General features: G+C 41.9%; 1 non-coding gene across 1 annotated transcript; it reads left to right on the top strand.

The window, feature by feature from the left end:
• Window positions 1-11,420: 11,420 nt before the first annotated feature.
• Window positions 11,421-11,539, top strand: LOC145399594 (5S ribosomal RNA). The gene has a single exon (XR_013897331.1). It is a non-coding gene; the product is annotated as a 5S ribosomal RNA (ribosomal RNA).
• The last annotated feature ends 6,078 nt before the right edge of the window (window positions 11,540-17,617 follow it).

Consider the following 17,617-nt stretch of genomic DNA (forward strand, 5'->3'; position numbering starts at 1 on the left):
TTGCAGAAATCGACTGCTCCATGCTGATTTGGTATCAACAACAATGTGCTGCTGGTGTGCTGGTGCGTGGTATGGAGTTGAAGGCGCTGTCGAGAAGTTTGCCAGGCTACACAACACCTCAGACTTCAAGACATCTGAGGATTGACTCTTCGCTTTCGAGCTATGCCATGGACCTACTAACCGTAAGGCCCATGGTGAAGTTCTAGACGCCAATGAGGAGGAAGCAGAGGAGTTTTGGCAGAAGGTGAAGGGCTTGATCAACAGGGAGGGCCTCACTCTCGGTCAAGTTTACATTGCTGACGAAACTGGTCTATTCTATCACTCGCTGCCAGCAAACACTCTAGCAGAGGAGACGGAGAAGCGTGTACCTGGCCACAAGCTCTCAGAGCAACGGATATCTGCTTTGTGTTGCATCATTGTTAACGGTATGCACCAGCTCAAGCCCGATATTGCTGGGCATGAAAAGCAGCCTCAGTGCCTTCGTGGGGTGATGGATGTCCTTCCTGTCATGTGGTACCATTCTGTGAAGGCATGTTTCACAGCCAAGATCTTCAAAGACTTTTTCATTAGCACTTTGTCAAGGAGGTCATCCATTACCAGACGAACACACTGGCTATCCTGTGCGACCAGGTAAAGGCCCTCCTTCTCTTGGACAATGCACCTGCACATCTGTCCAACAAGGAGTTGGTGACTGAGAACGACTGCATTAGGTGCTTGTTCTTGCCACCTAATTATTGCTCTCATCCAACCTTTGGACCAAGGAGTAATCGTGGCAATGAAGAGGATGTACCATCGGAAGTTCCTGGACGAGGTGATGGTTGTTCTCGAGGACGAGCACAGGGAGGGACGGGACACGTGAGGCCAGTGGACTGTGGAAAACCTTCGCTGCTACAACATCAAGTCAGCCATCTATAACTGGGCTAGTGCATGGAGTGAAGTCTCTGTCAAGACTCTGGAGTGTGGTTGGTCTCATCCGCTTCTGGGAGCTGATATGGTGCATGATTTTCTATGTTTTGATGTGGATGACTTCCATGCATGTCTTCATGCAGCTGGTGATGACGTTGGTGTGGACAAAGTGCATGAATGGTTGGATGACGATGAGGGCGATCCTGCGTATCAGATCATGTCTGATGTCGAGACTGCATCTTCAGTTGCCGATACAAGTACCAAGCTTGAAGATTCTGATGAGGACAGCGAGGATGACGAGGACTTCTGTGAGTGCTCCACTATTCCAGCCATCCCCAAGCTGAGCACACTTTGGGAGCACGTTAAGTTTCTTCTTTACTACCTAGAACACCCAGACTGCAATGGGGAGATAGGGACTTGTGGAGGAAGTGCGCACTTTTAGGCAGTGCATTATCACTCGAAAGAATCGCCGTTCCTTATGTCAATCAAGCACTGACAGTTTCTTCAGGCCCATGACCCCCGCCGTGCCCAGCCCTGGCTCCACACCACTGCCTCCCCAGGACAGGCCTTCCTCCTCCGAGCCATAGCCCAACATCCATGGTGGAGTCGCCACTGGACTTGAGTTTGCGGCTATCTTCAGAGTTGTCTGCAGTGGGTAGTCCATCACCACATCCCAGCAACACTCCCCTTGGCCACGTGCAACACCTACTCTCGGACTCTGACAGTGAATAAAAAGCAAAAACTCACCACTAGACCACACAGGAATTTACAGTGTTGTGCAGTGTAAAGAACATAATGTACAGTGTTAAGTAATTGGAATTTAGAGCGCAAAGGATTAACCCGCCACGTGCCAGTGCCGTGTTAAAACGGTCTAACATAATTCCGCGGCCAGTGCCAGTGCCATAAACAGCTTAAAATAAAAAAATTCACTGTGACCGCATTTTTCAAGATTCGCAGGTAAAAATTGGCAGGCATGTAAGGTACCTGTTCCTCTACAATCCCCCAGGCTGTCAAGGCCATACACTCACTCGCTTTCCCACTCATGCTTGCTCTGCCTCACTCTGCCTGTGTGCCTCACCCAGTGCTGTACATAGTCGAGGCATTTTGTAAGTATTTTCATGTAAGTGTAAGTTGTAAATATTTTCTTGTAAATGTAAGGACTATATAGTGAAGTCAAGTTGTAAAACCCTCTTGTAAGTGCCAGGACTGTACATAATGAAGTCAGGTTGTACCTATCTTCAAGTAAGTGTAAGAGTAAGTGTAAGATAATGCATTCAAAGTGAGAAAGACACGCAAATTGCGATAGATGCTGAAGTAATAAGTAATCAGAAAAGTGTACTGAACATTGCTATACCTTCCCAGCATAAATACCTGAATATACCATAGAAAACGGCTTTCTCTCACGTACGTGGTGAGCATGAGAGAGCGGCTATACCTGTACATGAGTATGCAGGACTCAATAAAACTCATTTTCGAGCTTTGGTGAGCATTTTAATGGCGAAATTCGTTGTTTCAACATCAAAGTCTATCATTATAGCCAAAAAAATAAACGGTCAAAAAATGGCCAGACTGGAGTGACCCATAGGGCTAAAAATAGCTGGCATGCGGTAGGTTAAGTGCAGTGCTATGGTTCAATGGAGAGTTTGAAGTGCACGAGCAAGTAAGAAAAGAACGTGCAGTGGTAAGAAATCAGAATTCAGAGTGCAAAGGCTTAAGTGCAGAGTGTAACACTGGTGAGTATCAAGTGCAGCACAACTAAGAAGAGAATGTGCAGTGTTAAGAAATTGGAATTAAGAGTGCAAAGGATTAAGTGCAGTGCAATACTGATTTACTGTACATGCTTCAGGTGCACCTTCTTACTGTCAGAGTCTGAGAGGTGTGTTATTCATCGCGATGGCCACGGACATGTTGTAAGTACCCTGGATACTACTACATAATTTCCATACTCACCTCTAAATCCTAATTTTCTAGCTCCTTTTCATTTATTTCATGCTTTCTGTCCCTTATTTGTGTGAATAGGGTCTTAAATAGTGCTATGCATTTCTAGTAGGGAGTTATGTAGGTGGTTTTCTGAGTTAGGCTGGGTTAGGGTCCATAAATACCTGTCCAGGAGGCATTTCCCCAATTTCCAGACAAACCCAATTTCCGAACATGCCTTTGGGTCTACTACATCGGATATTGGAGGGATTACTCTCTCTCTCTCTCTTTATATATATATATATATATATATATATATATATATATATATATATATATATAAAATGTGTGTGTGTGTGTGTGTGTGTGTACAGTAAGTATATACTGCCTCCTTATAAAACACAATAATTCACAAAATACATACACATATCAGCTTTTCAGTTTATGGTTCAACTGCATGTTTGGACGACATGCTAGTGTATATGTTAAGTGATTCTCATGAAGTAAAGGAATAAAAATTTCTACTGAATACAATCAGCAAAAAGAAATGGATATAAGATGGCAAGGTAGGGAGTAGTGGCAACGGCTGTGTTCTCTGTGGACCATGAAATGAACACCGTAATTCATGGTTTGTGCTGTGTGTAACGATGGTGGTCGTGCTGGGAAAGGCAGTGTGGGGAAAGGCAGTGTGGAGAGAGGAAGTGTGGGGAGAGGCAGTGTGGGGAGAGGCAGTGTGGGGAGAGGCAGTGTGGGTAAAGGCAGTGTGGGTAAAGGCAGTGTGGGGAATGGCAGTGTGGGGAATGGCAGTGTGAGGAAAGGCAATGTGGGGAGAGGCAATGTAGGGAAAAGCAATGTGGGGAAAGACAGTTTGGGGAAAGGCAATGTGGAGAAAGGCAGTGTGGGGAGTGGTAGTGTGGGGAAAGGCAATGAGGGGAGAGGCAGTGTGGGGAAAGGCAATGTGGGGAAAGAGAGTTTGGGGAAAGGCTATGTGACGAAAGGCAGTGTGAGGAAAGGCAGTGAGGGGAGAGGCAATGTAGGAAATGGCACTGAAGGCAGGAGCATCCTCAGCACATCAGATTTAATGGGTCACCTGGGGCGCAAGAGAACGGGGCTTTTATTCTCGTGTTCATACTCGGTGCTCGAGCACCTAATCCTTAGTGACCACTACCGCCAACACCACGACCACAACCAGCATCAGCATCAGCAGTAGTAGTAGTAGTAGTAGTAGTAGTAGATGTTGATGGTGGTGGGGGTGGTGGTTGTGGTGGTGGTGGTAGTAGCAGTAGCAGTAGTAGTAGTAGTAGTAGTAGTAGTAGTAGTAGCAGTAGCAATAGTATTAGTACTTGCAACCCCGGCTCATATGACCATGAACCCAGTGGACTACTGGCTGAAGTTGTCTCTGTTCCACAGTCCACCATCCTTTTCCGGGATAGAGAGGGGACTGAAGGACGTGTGTATAGCCGGGCAGCTGTACCGCTCGGTCATTTTGATGCTACCACGGGAAGTGGCCACTCTCTAGCCATCTGTAGAGTATATGAACTTCCAATATTTTCATGTTTGTTTATATATATATATATATATATATATATATATATATATATATCCGAATTTGGATATTAAAGCGTCACATAGAAAAACAGATTGATAAGGAGAAGATGGTACTGAGCCTCGATAGTTCACAATAAGACTGAGGAGAAAAACAGTAAATAATGAAACAATGTTTCGTATGTGGTTAATATATATAAACTTGAACAAAATCACACTATTGTAATCATAACACTGGTTGATTTCACGCACACCAGAGTGAGAAGACGTGGGTAATCTGCTACATATGTGTGAGGAAAGAGTAACATGGAAAGTAAACATATACCAGCGTCAGAAACAGATGAAGTGACGAGCCAACCGATCAAAAACAACACCCTGTCTCCCTGTTCGTCCGTTTTCTCGCGAGTTTAGCGAGTTCTGCAGCAAAATCTATCTATCTATCCATTGCCAGACGCCTTAACCCCTTAATCGCGGGGATGTCGGAAGTGGTCCCTGCACGTCCCGTGGGGAGATAATCATGCTCCGACTGAAATTTTAAAAATATTTGCCAAAAATCAGTTATTAGTCCTAGAATATTATAATTACAAATGGTTATGGCACTTACATTCAGCTTTTTCCAGGGGTGTTTGTTGAGCCTTCGTCTTCTACCGTACGACTTGTGGAGACTTGAAGTTTGGTAACGAAGTCTCCACTTTACAGTTCCCGACACCCAGTAATATGATTACCACAGCCTGATATTATTAATATAAACACTATTCTATGATTTTCAAGTAGTTTGGAATTCATACTAAAAAAAAAAAAAACTTGTGAAAGCAATGTAAATTATGAGCGTGTACCAGCTTCCCACCCGTGCTCGTTCTCAGCTTGTATTCTGCCCTTTATTATTCATAAACACACTCACACTTTATATTCCTAGTATTTTATTACATTTATATATATCTACAGTATTTATCCATAAGTTTCCTTCAGTAATAGTAGTTTATTTTCACTCCAGGAATTCACTTTCTCGTTCAGTAAACTAAGTAGAGAACGAAGCTTCCACTTTCACTGTCATTACTCCAAGTATTTGTACTCATATTCTTATATTACTAATTATTTACATTTCTGTTTACATTTTCTATTGTGTTTACATTATTTACACTTGAATTTACACTATGTTATGCCCTGTCACTTGCAGTAACTTATAAAACTATATTTCACTGTTCAATCATATTTACATCCACTGCTTTCTCTTGCTATTTACACATTATTTACACATTACTTACATTTCCACTTGTACTGTTTTGGAACTGCTTCAGGCTGTGGTAATGAAAGGAGCAGGTTATGCAGAGGGGAACCTGGCACTCGGCGCATTGTCAAGAGGTGCGTTTGTGTTCAGGTGTGCGTCTGGTGATATGTGCTCACACCTGGCACCTGCAGATCGCAGCCTTCCTCTTAGTTGTGGCAGCCATTTGCACCAGTCTGTGCCGATCCATGTATGCCCTCTGCTCAAGTCTGTCAGGAAGTCTAACAGAATGGCACCTTGGAGCTGTTGCTGTCACTCTACCATACCTCTCATGCAGCTGCTGAACACAGGACCTGGCGAACAACCTCGGGGAGAAGGACTTGGGTGGCTTTACCTTCATCTTGTACAGGATGAAGCCGTTCAGCATCGTCATATCAATGAGATGCAGAAACACTTTCCTGTACCACCTAGTATTCTTCCTGAGGCAGTCAATCTTTCCAATCATCATGCTGGATTTGTCCAACAGCTGCATGTTGATATTGTAGTCGATGACAGCATCAGGTTTCATCACAGGTTTACCTGTCCTACGGTCGACCTTCTCACTGTCTTTCAGTTCCCCTTTGTGTACGGTGGTGGGCATGTGCACGACCCTCTTGTCATGCCACCGTATTGCCAGCATCTTCTCAGACTTGCGTAGGTGCACGTCTCCTCACTGCGAATTTCCTGCCTTGGAGAATTTTGGGAAGTTGGCACGATTACTCTTGACAGTGCCGCAGGAGCTGATGTCATGCTCTGAAAGGTATTTAGCAAGTTTCGGTGCTGTATTGTAGTTGTCAGTATACAGCACATGATTCCCACCAAAATACCTTTCAAGCAGCACCTTCACTACACAGCCTGAGAAGCCAAGGGGGTTTGTTTTGTCCAGATCTACAGTGCTGGCTGAATAAATGATGAAGTCAAGGATGTACGGATGTAACCCATCTTACAGTCGCACAGCACAAAGAACTTGATTCCAAACCGATTACATTTGCTTGGAATGTACTGTACGAACCTCAGATGTCCTCTGAACAGAACCAATGATTCGTCTATGACAACTTCTGAAATGGGTGTAAGAATGACAAATTTATCTGTTCCGAATCTCCCGGATCAATCAAAGTGGGTCAGTCTGGGAAGGTACATGGTTGTTGGTGAAGTGCAGGTTTCCCATGATGTTGCGGAACAGATCTCTGGCCATGTACTTATTGAAAGTGGGTGAGGGTAATAAAGGGTCCATGGACCAGTTATCTTCCAACTCATGCTTCCTTGAATGGGGCATGAGAAGCATGAGGTGCGAAGAACACATACAGCTCTTGCACTCCAAGCACGGTCCACTGTTGCATTTTCGCTGCACCTGCACCACTTGCAGCACGTTGTGACTCGTACCTGTTGGTCTCATCACATATGTGCTACATGACTTCATCATCAAGGAAGGCCAAAAGGTAGTCCACACACTCAGCATCCTCGTCAAGAGTGAAGGCAGGCTGTGTCCTAGAGGAACTCTCGTCAAAGTGGAGTTGTTCCGGGATGAAATCGGAACCTTCTGTCCACACGAAGGCATCCAGGGTTCCCTCTTGTGGCGGTGTAGGCTGGATGAGGGTGGATGAGGGTGGCTGTGGGGCAGAATGGGCCATTTCAAGGTCACTCCGACTGACCCTAGGTTGCTGTGTACCACTAGCAGCCCTTACTCTACAAGCTACTCTACTTTTACAAAAAGAGTAAAGGATTTACCTCGTCCCCTATGGCTTGCCTTCACTGTAGGTGCTGGTGGAGACTCTGACGACGAGGAATCAGGAGAAATTTCCACTGAAGAGGTGGAAGATATTAGTGAAGTGGGGCTGGGAGAGCAGGGAGGTGATTCACCTCGGGACTCATGGCAGGCTGGGTCATGCGGGGCCATTGTTCCGGGGTTAACCGGACCCCTCTTCACCCCCTTCTCAAATTCGTTCCCTTGCTGCACTAAGAGCTCCTTTCCCTTGGAGCCAGGATGAGCTTGGGACACTGAAGCACTCGTACTGGCAGTTTCTGTCACGATTTCCTCTCCAGGCTCATCACACAATTCACCTGAACAATCAAAGTTCACTATCCATCATTATCATTGAAAAATCAACCAGTTCACATTCCACAGCAGAGTCACTTAGTACTTTACCCCTTCTCACACGAGGTTTAGTATGGGTAGAGGTCACAGGGCTCTTTGCAATGGGCGCAGAAGCGGCAGAAATGGAGGGGCATGAGTGCGACATGGTTTCACCTCGAAAAACGACACTAAACTGAATGACGTGACATATATGGGCAGGCAAGGGTTGGCAATGTCAGTGTGGTGACAGCTGCTAATTTATATGCTATGAAATGATTGGTAGGAAATCTAGACAGTACATAATAAATTAGGTAGTTCCAGGTGAATGTAAATATCACTTCGGCTTCTCCCTTCCTTTCTTATATATATTTTTATTATGAGAATAGGTCATACGGCATATTTCAAGGGGAAATAAGCAGGGAAAATTAGTGAACGAGTGCACGTGAGGTGTTGCCAGGTGATAACTAGCCAATTCCAGGTGTATGGCACTATCAATTACCTTTTTTCTTTTTTATATACATTATTTTGTATAAGAATAGTGCATAGGGCTCGTTTCAATGGATGAAATCAGTGGGAAAATCCAGGGAAGATTTGCATAGCGCGGCAAGCAGGCAAGAGGACAGGATAATGGAGGGGAGATAGGGAGGGGAGTCAAGAACAGGGAAAAATGGCTAAATTGTCAACAATGGACGGGAGTACAGATGACATTAGCAGCGCTGACTATTGTTGGACACTGGCAGTACTGATAGATGATATAAGTCACCACTTGAAAGCCCGGGCGAATTCAAAATTACACAGAATCACAAAAGTGACACCCCGTGGTATGATCCATTGCACTCGAGCGACACAAAAGTGACTCCCCATGGTTAACGGGTTAATCTTGTAAGGGGTGGCCATTAACATATCGCCTCCATGTCGCCCTGTCCACTGACATTTCATTGCCCTGCTCCCAGCTCAAACACTCCTCTCAAATACCTCTCCACTCCATCCCTAAAGGGCACATCATTCCCTAAGAAAGCGAGAAGCCACTTTGAAGCTGAATAATATCAAATGACAACATCTTGGACAAAACAGATTTTTCATGTTCATATATTTACTAGTCACTAATTTTAACAATCTATGGGTGGAAAGCCATTATAAGCTTAATTAAACTGTCTAGCCATAACTAGAATAACACAGCCTAACTAGGAAAGCAGGACAGCAGGAGAGGCAGGCCAGGGGAAAACAGAGCTGGGATTGGTAAATGAGGCATGATCCACAAGTCTTAATGTTTGTGGTCATATAAAGGATTTTGAACACCTCTTCAGGGCTGTATTTAGATGCATGCACATTAGGTGTCCCGCATCCCTTTCGTGTCTTCATGTTAATATTGAAATATTTAGCACATATACAAGCAAAGTAATAGAAAAACAAACAAAATAAATATATATATATAATTTAGTTCTAACATAGAAGTGAAATAAATATAAAGTTTTATCTAAAGTACCTGTTAAATATATGCAAGTCAATACAACTTGTTTTTTTCCAGGGTTGTCCTCCTTTTTACTCTTTAGCCTATGTCTTAGAGAAATTTCTTAATGTTTAGAGCCATCGTGAATTTGCTACCACCCTAGTGGCTGGTATGTGATTACTTTGTCACGTGCAACAAAGCAACTCCTCAGACTGGTGTGCTGAAACCACTAGACCACCAGAGAATGAACAATTGTTATATTTACAGAAGGAAGAAATAGATGATCGAGCACTGAAAGTGAAGATGTGAGGATGGGTATGAGGGCAGCATTGAGGGAAGAGGGAGGGTAGGTTAGGTCAGGGTCACACGGCCAGTTCAAGAGGAAATTAAATGGAAAATGTTGGAGACTGTGGTACTTTTGTGGTGGTGATGGGAGGCCAGGCGGCAACACAATAATAGTCTTCCCAACACTAGCAGGGAAAAGCGTGAAAGATTTTGAAGTCCAGGAAACAGCACGGGAGAAGGTTATGTACTGAAGAAAATTCTGTAAAGTTTACGTTGCAGTAAACATTCGTGGAAATATCGAACACCAACCAAAAAAGTGTTAGGGAAACGATTTTAGTGTACATTGTAATAATATTTGCAATACTGTGTTCAAGGCTCAGTAAAATAAACTTATATATTTCTTAACCCACGGCTCTACCAGCACTTCCAACATCTGTCTGCCGAAACAACTTTTGCTATTTCTGCTCACCATCATCACTTCTCCCTCCCCATCATACTCCTCTGTACAGTAGAGTGTGATCAAAGATGTAATGGAACTCAGATACTTGCTAAATACTTCGAGTTCTCTCGGTAATATAATTCTATCGCAGACTTGTTCCATTATTTATCCTTCATTTCGTGAAATCAGTGTGGTGTGTAATTACCTGGTTACGCTCATATTAGGCTCTCGCTTCCCTCTGCCGGACTTAATATCTTCCACTTCACATCACTCCAACGTTTCACTGTCCTCACGCCTCACTGCCTTACCGCTGATATCAACGCTTCTGACACCACCCCTGACCTCACCTTCCTCCCCTGACACCACTACCATTCCTAATACCACACCACTACCCTTGATACCACTACCATCCCTAACACCACACCACTACCCCTGACACCTGAACCTTTAACCCCACCACCACCTCTGTCACCACCACCATCCCTGACATCACAACCCCTGACACCACCACCACCCCTAATATGACAACATCTGACACCACAACCACCCTTACAACCACCACCGTCCCTAACATAAAATCCCTGAAACCTCCACCACTCCTGGCGTGACAACCCCTGACACCACTGCCAACATCTGACACCATAACCATCCCTGACACCACTACCGTCCCTGATATAAAACCCCTGAAACCTCCACCGTCCCTGGCGTGACAACCCCTGACACCACCACCACCCCCGACAACTTCTGACACCACCTTCACCACTGACAACCTCTGATACCATCTCCACCACAGCAGCACCATCCCTGACATCACAACCTCTGATACCACCACCCCTGACGTGACAATCTGACACAGCAATCTCCCCTGACACCACCACAGCCAATGACACCACCACCCCAGACACCATCAAAACCCCTGACATCACCAAAGCCCCTGACACCGCCACAAACCCACACAACCACCACCCCTGACACCACCACTACACCTAACACTGCCACCACCACTCCTGTCACCAGTCTAATTAACTGCATTAGTACGCAGCCGTCCTTTATGCTTTAGACGTGATACCAGTCAGTAATATTTTAGAGATATCTCAGTAAATGGGTAATAACCAATGTCTACTAAAGACTCAGATTAAAGATAAATTTTGTATTTATTTTTGCCTATATCACAACAAACTGCTTCTACCAAAGAGATGAGATTTTCCTGATTAATATGACTTGATTTGTATGGCAGAATATTATTTGATATAGACCTTAGTCATATTCTAACGCATATGACTATTCATTAAGGTCATGCTGGCCTTAGAAGTTGTTCTTTAAGTACACAGAAAAATTTGGTCAAAGATATGATAACCTGAGGATGAACATAGTGGATAATTCAAACATTGTTCCCTTGGATAAATATGTTCTTGACAGCTTTGTTTCTGCGTACTCTTTCACAGTGAATATAAAGTTTCCTGTTGGAGGTTCTTGCCAATATGACGAGAATTTTTAAAGCTAATCTATAATATCCTGTTTTCATAATCATATATTTTTCCCTAACGGCCATACCACGTTGAGTACACCGCTTCCCGTCCGATCAGCGAAGTTAAGCAACGTTGGGTCTGGTTAGTACTTGGATGGGTGACCACCTGGGAACACCAGATGCTGTTGGCATAACGTTCTCCCTACGTGTGTGGGGTTGGTGGAGGATTAGTGCCCCTCTCTGTAAAACAATTAACTCTAAGCCCTTGGCCACCCCGTTTGGTATACATGGCGTCTGGCAATGAATGAATGAAATATTTGTTACCTTGGTAAACTGTTATGACGTTGGCCTGGATTTGTACTTAGAATTAACAGACATACGGAGATATATGGACAAACATTAGTCAGACCAAGTTTCATCTCATCTGTGAACAGCGAAACATAATAATGAAGATACGTAATTCCCGGCAACATAAATATCTGAACACATTTCAGGGTCGCATTCTCACTTTTAGCTTCTAGGGATTAATTGGCCTAAAAATACATATTAGTCACTAAACCTTATTAAATCCTTGTAGATTACATGTGCATTATTTCACTATGAACATTTTTATTACAGTATAATATGGAAGGGAATACTAGCCCCTTGAGTAAGGTGGTCTGAGATTATAATTCTAAATGAATTCAGGTAATTTCTTTTAGCTCAAAAAGGACACCTGAGTAGATAAATTACAACCTCTAGTAATATCTTCCACGTGATGAAGATATTAGTTTCAATCTTACATTCGCCAAATGAACTCTCTTAGCTTCGGGGAAATGTTACGTACAAGTAGCTTTAATGGCTATTTCGGAAGGATCTAAGTTGTCACATTGATTTAACAAAGTTTAAAGGGATTACTGACTGCAACTGTGAACCCAGTGGACTGCAGGCTGAAATTCTCTTTTCCTGCACTCCACCACTTTCATATTGGGGGACAGGGAGGGAACTAAGGGACATTTGTAAAACTTGTCAGTGGAGTTCTCTTCGTTATATCGGTGCCATCACGTGAAGGCGTCCCTCTCCAGGACCGCAACTGTAGGCTACACACTATCCAGTGGCGTAGTTGTTTGTACACCAATTGGAATGCCATCCACGAGTTCTCTAATATTAAGCTCCCCGTGTGCTGTGACGCTGGAGGTGGGTGCAAGATTGTCACAAGTATTTTCATAACAAAGTGAACTCTATGGACGCAGGGGGATACAGACGGTAATGGAGGGGACGAGAGGTGGAAACTATGTGAAGTAAAATGAGGAAGGGCAGGAGGAAGTAGGGCAAACACTTATGTAATAAGAAATGAGGGAAGAGAGAGGACCTAAACCGGAAATCCGAGGAAAGGGAAATGAGACGGTATGGAGAACAGGAGAGTGTAAGGTTTCATAAGGGAAAATGAGGAAGGAAAGGTGAAAGGATGGGTAAGCAACAAAGAAAGAAAGAGACAGAAAAAAAGTAAAAATGAAAATGCAAAGGAGGCGAGAGAATTATGATAAGTTCTGCAGTGGAAGAAAACTGGTAAGAGGAAGGAGAGGAGGAACATGTAAGGGAAAACAAGGAAGGAGAAGAGGGAAAGATAACATGTAGTAGGTGGAATTTCGGAAAAGTTGCAGAATATTAAAACAAAGAGACATCCAAAGCAAGGGACATTAAGCACTTCCTTAGCTTTCATCATCATCATCATCATCATCATCATCAGTATTTTCTGCTGGGCAATCAACAAAAAAGATGACGTTACTCTTTCGTAAATAACACCCTGAAATGTTTGACGAAAAACCTTGAAACATTGCTATGATGTTCTGTTTTAAGAATAGTGAATTATATTTTACATCATTTCTCAAAACAAAATAGTAAGTCGTCAGCATGAATATTAAGTTAGTAATATTTCCCATGTTCATCCGTGAGTAAAAGTTCGCTACACTTCTCCAACGTCTGTGACAATGGAAAGTGTTACATGAACTATTTGACGTGAGGGCAATATGAAGCACACAAAAGCTTTTGATCCATTGGCTGTGACAAGGGAGGTGTTACGTGAACTACTTTTATGTGAGGGGAATATTAAGCACATAAAACAGTATGAAATGGTAGGACACTCTCTGTCGTTTGTGGAGGAATGAGAAATACGGGAGTAAATTCGGTGCTGCAGAGGACTTTGGGGGGAACTTTTGCCGACATCTGTACATGCACTGAAAGAAATGAGTATACATCGGTTTGTCCCATTATCATCCACCCTACTGTTAACAATAATTCTTTTATATCATCCACCCTACTGTTAACAATAATTCTTTTATATCATCCACCCTACTGTTAACAATAATTCTTTTATATCATCCACCCTACTGTTAACAATAATTCTTTTATATCATCCACCCTATTGTTAACAATAATTCTTTTATATCATCCAGCTTACTGTTAACAATAATTCTTTTATATCATCCAGCTTACGGTTAACAATAATTCTTTTATATCAACCAGCTTACAGTTAACAACAATTCTCTTATATCATCCATTTCACGGCTAAAAATAATTCTTTTATATCATCCATCTTGCGGTTAACAATAATTCTTTTATATCATCCAGCTTACTGTTAACAATAATTCTTTTATATCATCCAGCTTACTGTTAACAATAATTCTTTTATATCATCCAGCTTACTGTTAACAATAATTCTTTTATATCATCCAGCATACGGTTAACAGTAATTCTTGTATGTCATGCAGCTTATTGTTAATATTTTTTTTTATATCATCCATCTTACTGTTAACAATAATTCTTTTATATCAATCATTTTACTGTTAACAATAATTCTTTTATATCAATCATTTTACTGTTAACAATAATTCTTTTATATCATCCAGCTTACGGTTAACAATAAGTCTTTTATATCATCCAGCTTACCGTTAACAATAATTCTTTTATATCATCCAGCTGACGGTTAACAACAATTCTTTTATATCATCCAGCTTACTGTTAGCAATATTTCTTTTATATCAACCAGCTTACGGTTAACATTAATTCCTTTAATGACTGTTCATGGATGGTTCGCCTTAACGACTTACTTTTTCTTTAAGGTGTTGAACTGAACTTGTTATTTTCAGTCACTGATATATATATATATATATATATATATATATATATATATATATATATATATATATCTATATATATATATTACTTTTTTACGGCAATATATATTACAACTTTAATGTTTGACTCTCTGAAGAACAGCCAAACTTGTCACTTTTTCGTTTATAAAGGCTCCAACATCCTTGCACGTAACTGAGACTCTTAACGCTGCCCGACCTCGAGCAGTCTCTGTTCATTCCGTTTTCCCTGAGGGCACACTCCATGACCTCGTCCTGGGTATCTTTCGGTCTGCCTCTCGCTATACTACTATCAACGTTCACACTGCACACCCGCGCCTGCCAGTTGTCATCTTCCATCCTCGACTCTCTTGGTCTAAGATAACGCCTTTACTGTGTGATTTTCTTTGTATGCTGAAGGAAATACGCTTGTGGTATATATATATATATATATATATATATATATATATATATATATATATATAAAGAGAAACTACTATAATGTACTGGCGGGGTCCCTGACGGTGACTGGATCATTATATAACTTCACCCTTTTTGATAGTCATAAGATAAAGGTATATTGTTCGGAATTACTACTGAGTGCTTATCAATGGCACCGTTTCATAACAATAATGATTTAGACAATAAATGTGCTGATATTACTGAAGGTTTCCTAGAACCCAACACCATTCTTGGGTATAGTATGTAGAAATTAGTGACTTTTTCATGAATTAATCTGAGCATATAGTATACATTACGTAATTAAATATAACCCGATGGTAGTAAAAGTAAGTTATGGAAGAAAACATGCTACCGAAAGGGTCCACGCAAATATCTCTAATGCACTGCCTTGTCTCTCCTAAGCTCAACGAAATAGTCTTGAGCGTAGGAAAGACTAGGGACAAAATAAGTATGTCGTGCTGGAGCAGATGAAAAAGTGTTTACCGTAGTAGTAGTAGTGGTTGTGGTGGTGATGGTGGTGGTAGTAGTGGCAGTAGTAGTAGTAGTAGTAGTAGTAGTAGTAGCAGTAGTAGTAGTAGCAGTAGTAGCAGTAGTAGTAGTAGCAGTAGTAGTAGCAGTAGTAGCAGTAGTAGTGGTAGTAGCAGTAGTAGCATTAGTAGTAGTAGCAGTAGCAGCAGCAGCAGCAGCAGCAGCAGTAGTAGTAGCAGCAGTAGTAGTAGCAGTAGTAGTAGTAGTGGTAACAACAATAATAATAATAATAATAATAATAATAATAACTAATAATAATAATAATAATAATACTGTAATAATAATAATAATAATAATAATAATGATGATGATATTATTAATAATAATAATAATAATAATAATAATAATAATAATAATCCATCCATCCGTCCATCCATCATCCAGTTCTGTGTTGCCCCATGAGGAGCTTGAAGTCCTGTGCTAAGCAAGTTGGTCCTGACTTGTAGGATGAGAGTGACGAGCCTCACTCATCCCCGAGTGTCATTACGTGAGCAATAAACCCCAACTACCCTTTGGATATAAATCTGCACAAACTCAATCCGACTGGAGCGCTGTAATTACCGACTAAACCACCAGGCGCTATATTTTGGCTATATGGTTACCACCCAGCGTAGAAAATCCTTTCTGGTGTACAGGTAACCATTTCGCCTGTCACTCAATGTAAAGTCACCCATAGGCAGAAAGAAGAGGAAAGAATGAAGGAAAGTAAGACAAAAGAGGGACTATAAAGTCACCCGCAGACTAGCAAATACATACAGTAGGACTTACAGTGCTCCTAAGTCAGTAGAGATGATGGGCGGTATTCACATCCGTTAAGGAAGCTCCGTAACACCTCATCCTTAAGAGACTTATTTTTGAATGTGGCACGTTAATATCCTTTTACAAATTATCAATGCAGAGTATGGTGATATTAGACGGATTGATGAAAATCAGAGAGGAGGCCATGGCGGTATAACAGTGGAAATTATATAACACAGAAGAGGACACTAAGGTGTAATAAGCCAAATAAACTGCTTAGGAAGAAGTGTTAGGGAGCTTCCTAAGCTGACGAGAAAACAGGTCAATGCCTAACCACTTCACAACGAGAGATCTCCCCTACACTGCACAAAATAGTCAGGTGGTAACAAGAATACATAATGGTATTATAATGGATAAAAGTAAGAAATTACCATAACACTCACTAAGACAGGAACGCGTCATTGCACTGAAGGGTTAGGAACACTGAGCCACACACACACACACACACACACACACACACACACACACACACACACACACACACACACACACACACACACACACACCTCACTTGCTGGAGTTTCATATAAACATTTCTGAGGCGTTGTTCACATGGGTATTAAATTCCTAAGGCGTTTTCTCTTCATAAACGGAAAACAGAAACGTCCTCGCGTCTGAGTGTGTGGTTGTGTTTGTGTTTATGTGCTCCTCCTTGAATGTGTGTGTGTGTGTGTGTGTGTGTGTGTGTGTATTTAGTTATTTTAAAGCACTGTATTCTCATTTATTAAAACATTGCGTCTTCTCTCTCTCTTTCTCTCTCTCTCTCTCTCTCTCTCTCTCTCTCTCTCTCTCTCTCTCTCTCTCTCCATGTTCTAATTTCAGGTTCAGCAGTTTATAAAAGCGTAAAAAAATTAGCACCTTTCTACCCCCTGTTTGGTATACGGCCCGATAATAGGCAACCCTACTCCAAGGTATCATCTTTATGGCGGCACCAAATCACAATAAGCTAAATAAAAATTCCTTTTATAAATACGAGTGTTACTGCTGTAATGCAGTGCAGATTGGCAAAACAAAGCGCCAAAAAGGGTTCGGATCTTTGAACACTTGGGAAGATCGATCCGAACTAGCAGACCATTGCATTATTTGCATAGTCCCTCTTTTAGGGCCATTCGGCGACATTCACTCCAGGATGATCATCCCATCCGTCTAGACTCATTTACAGTTCTGTTGTTGAGGACCTCGGAGAGGGAGCTGTGTATCAGTGAGTCCTTGTTAACACTTAAATATAAACCCTCTCTTGTTAATAACGAGAAATCAATTGAACTACTGTGTTTTTAATGTTCTGTTTTGCCTGTATTTCTTCTTTCCTGTAATTTTCCTGTTGCTGCTTCTTCTTTATGCATGTTTTCGTTAATTTTATGTCAAATC

Source organism: Coenobita brevimanus, chromosome 49, assembly GCF_032717465.1.
Source record: "Coenobita brevimanus isolate Jiangsu-jjx chromosome 49, ASM3271746v2, whole genome shotgun sequence".
Lineage (NCBI taxonomy): Eukaryota > Metazoa > Arthropoda > Malacostraca > Decapoda > Coenobitidae > Coenobita > Coenobita brevimanus.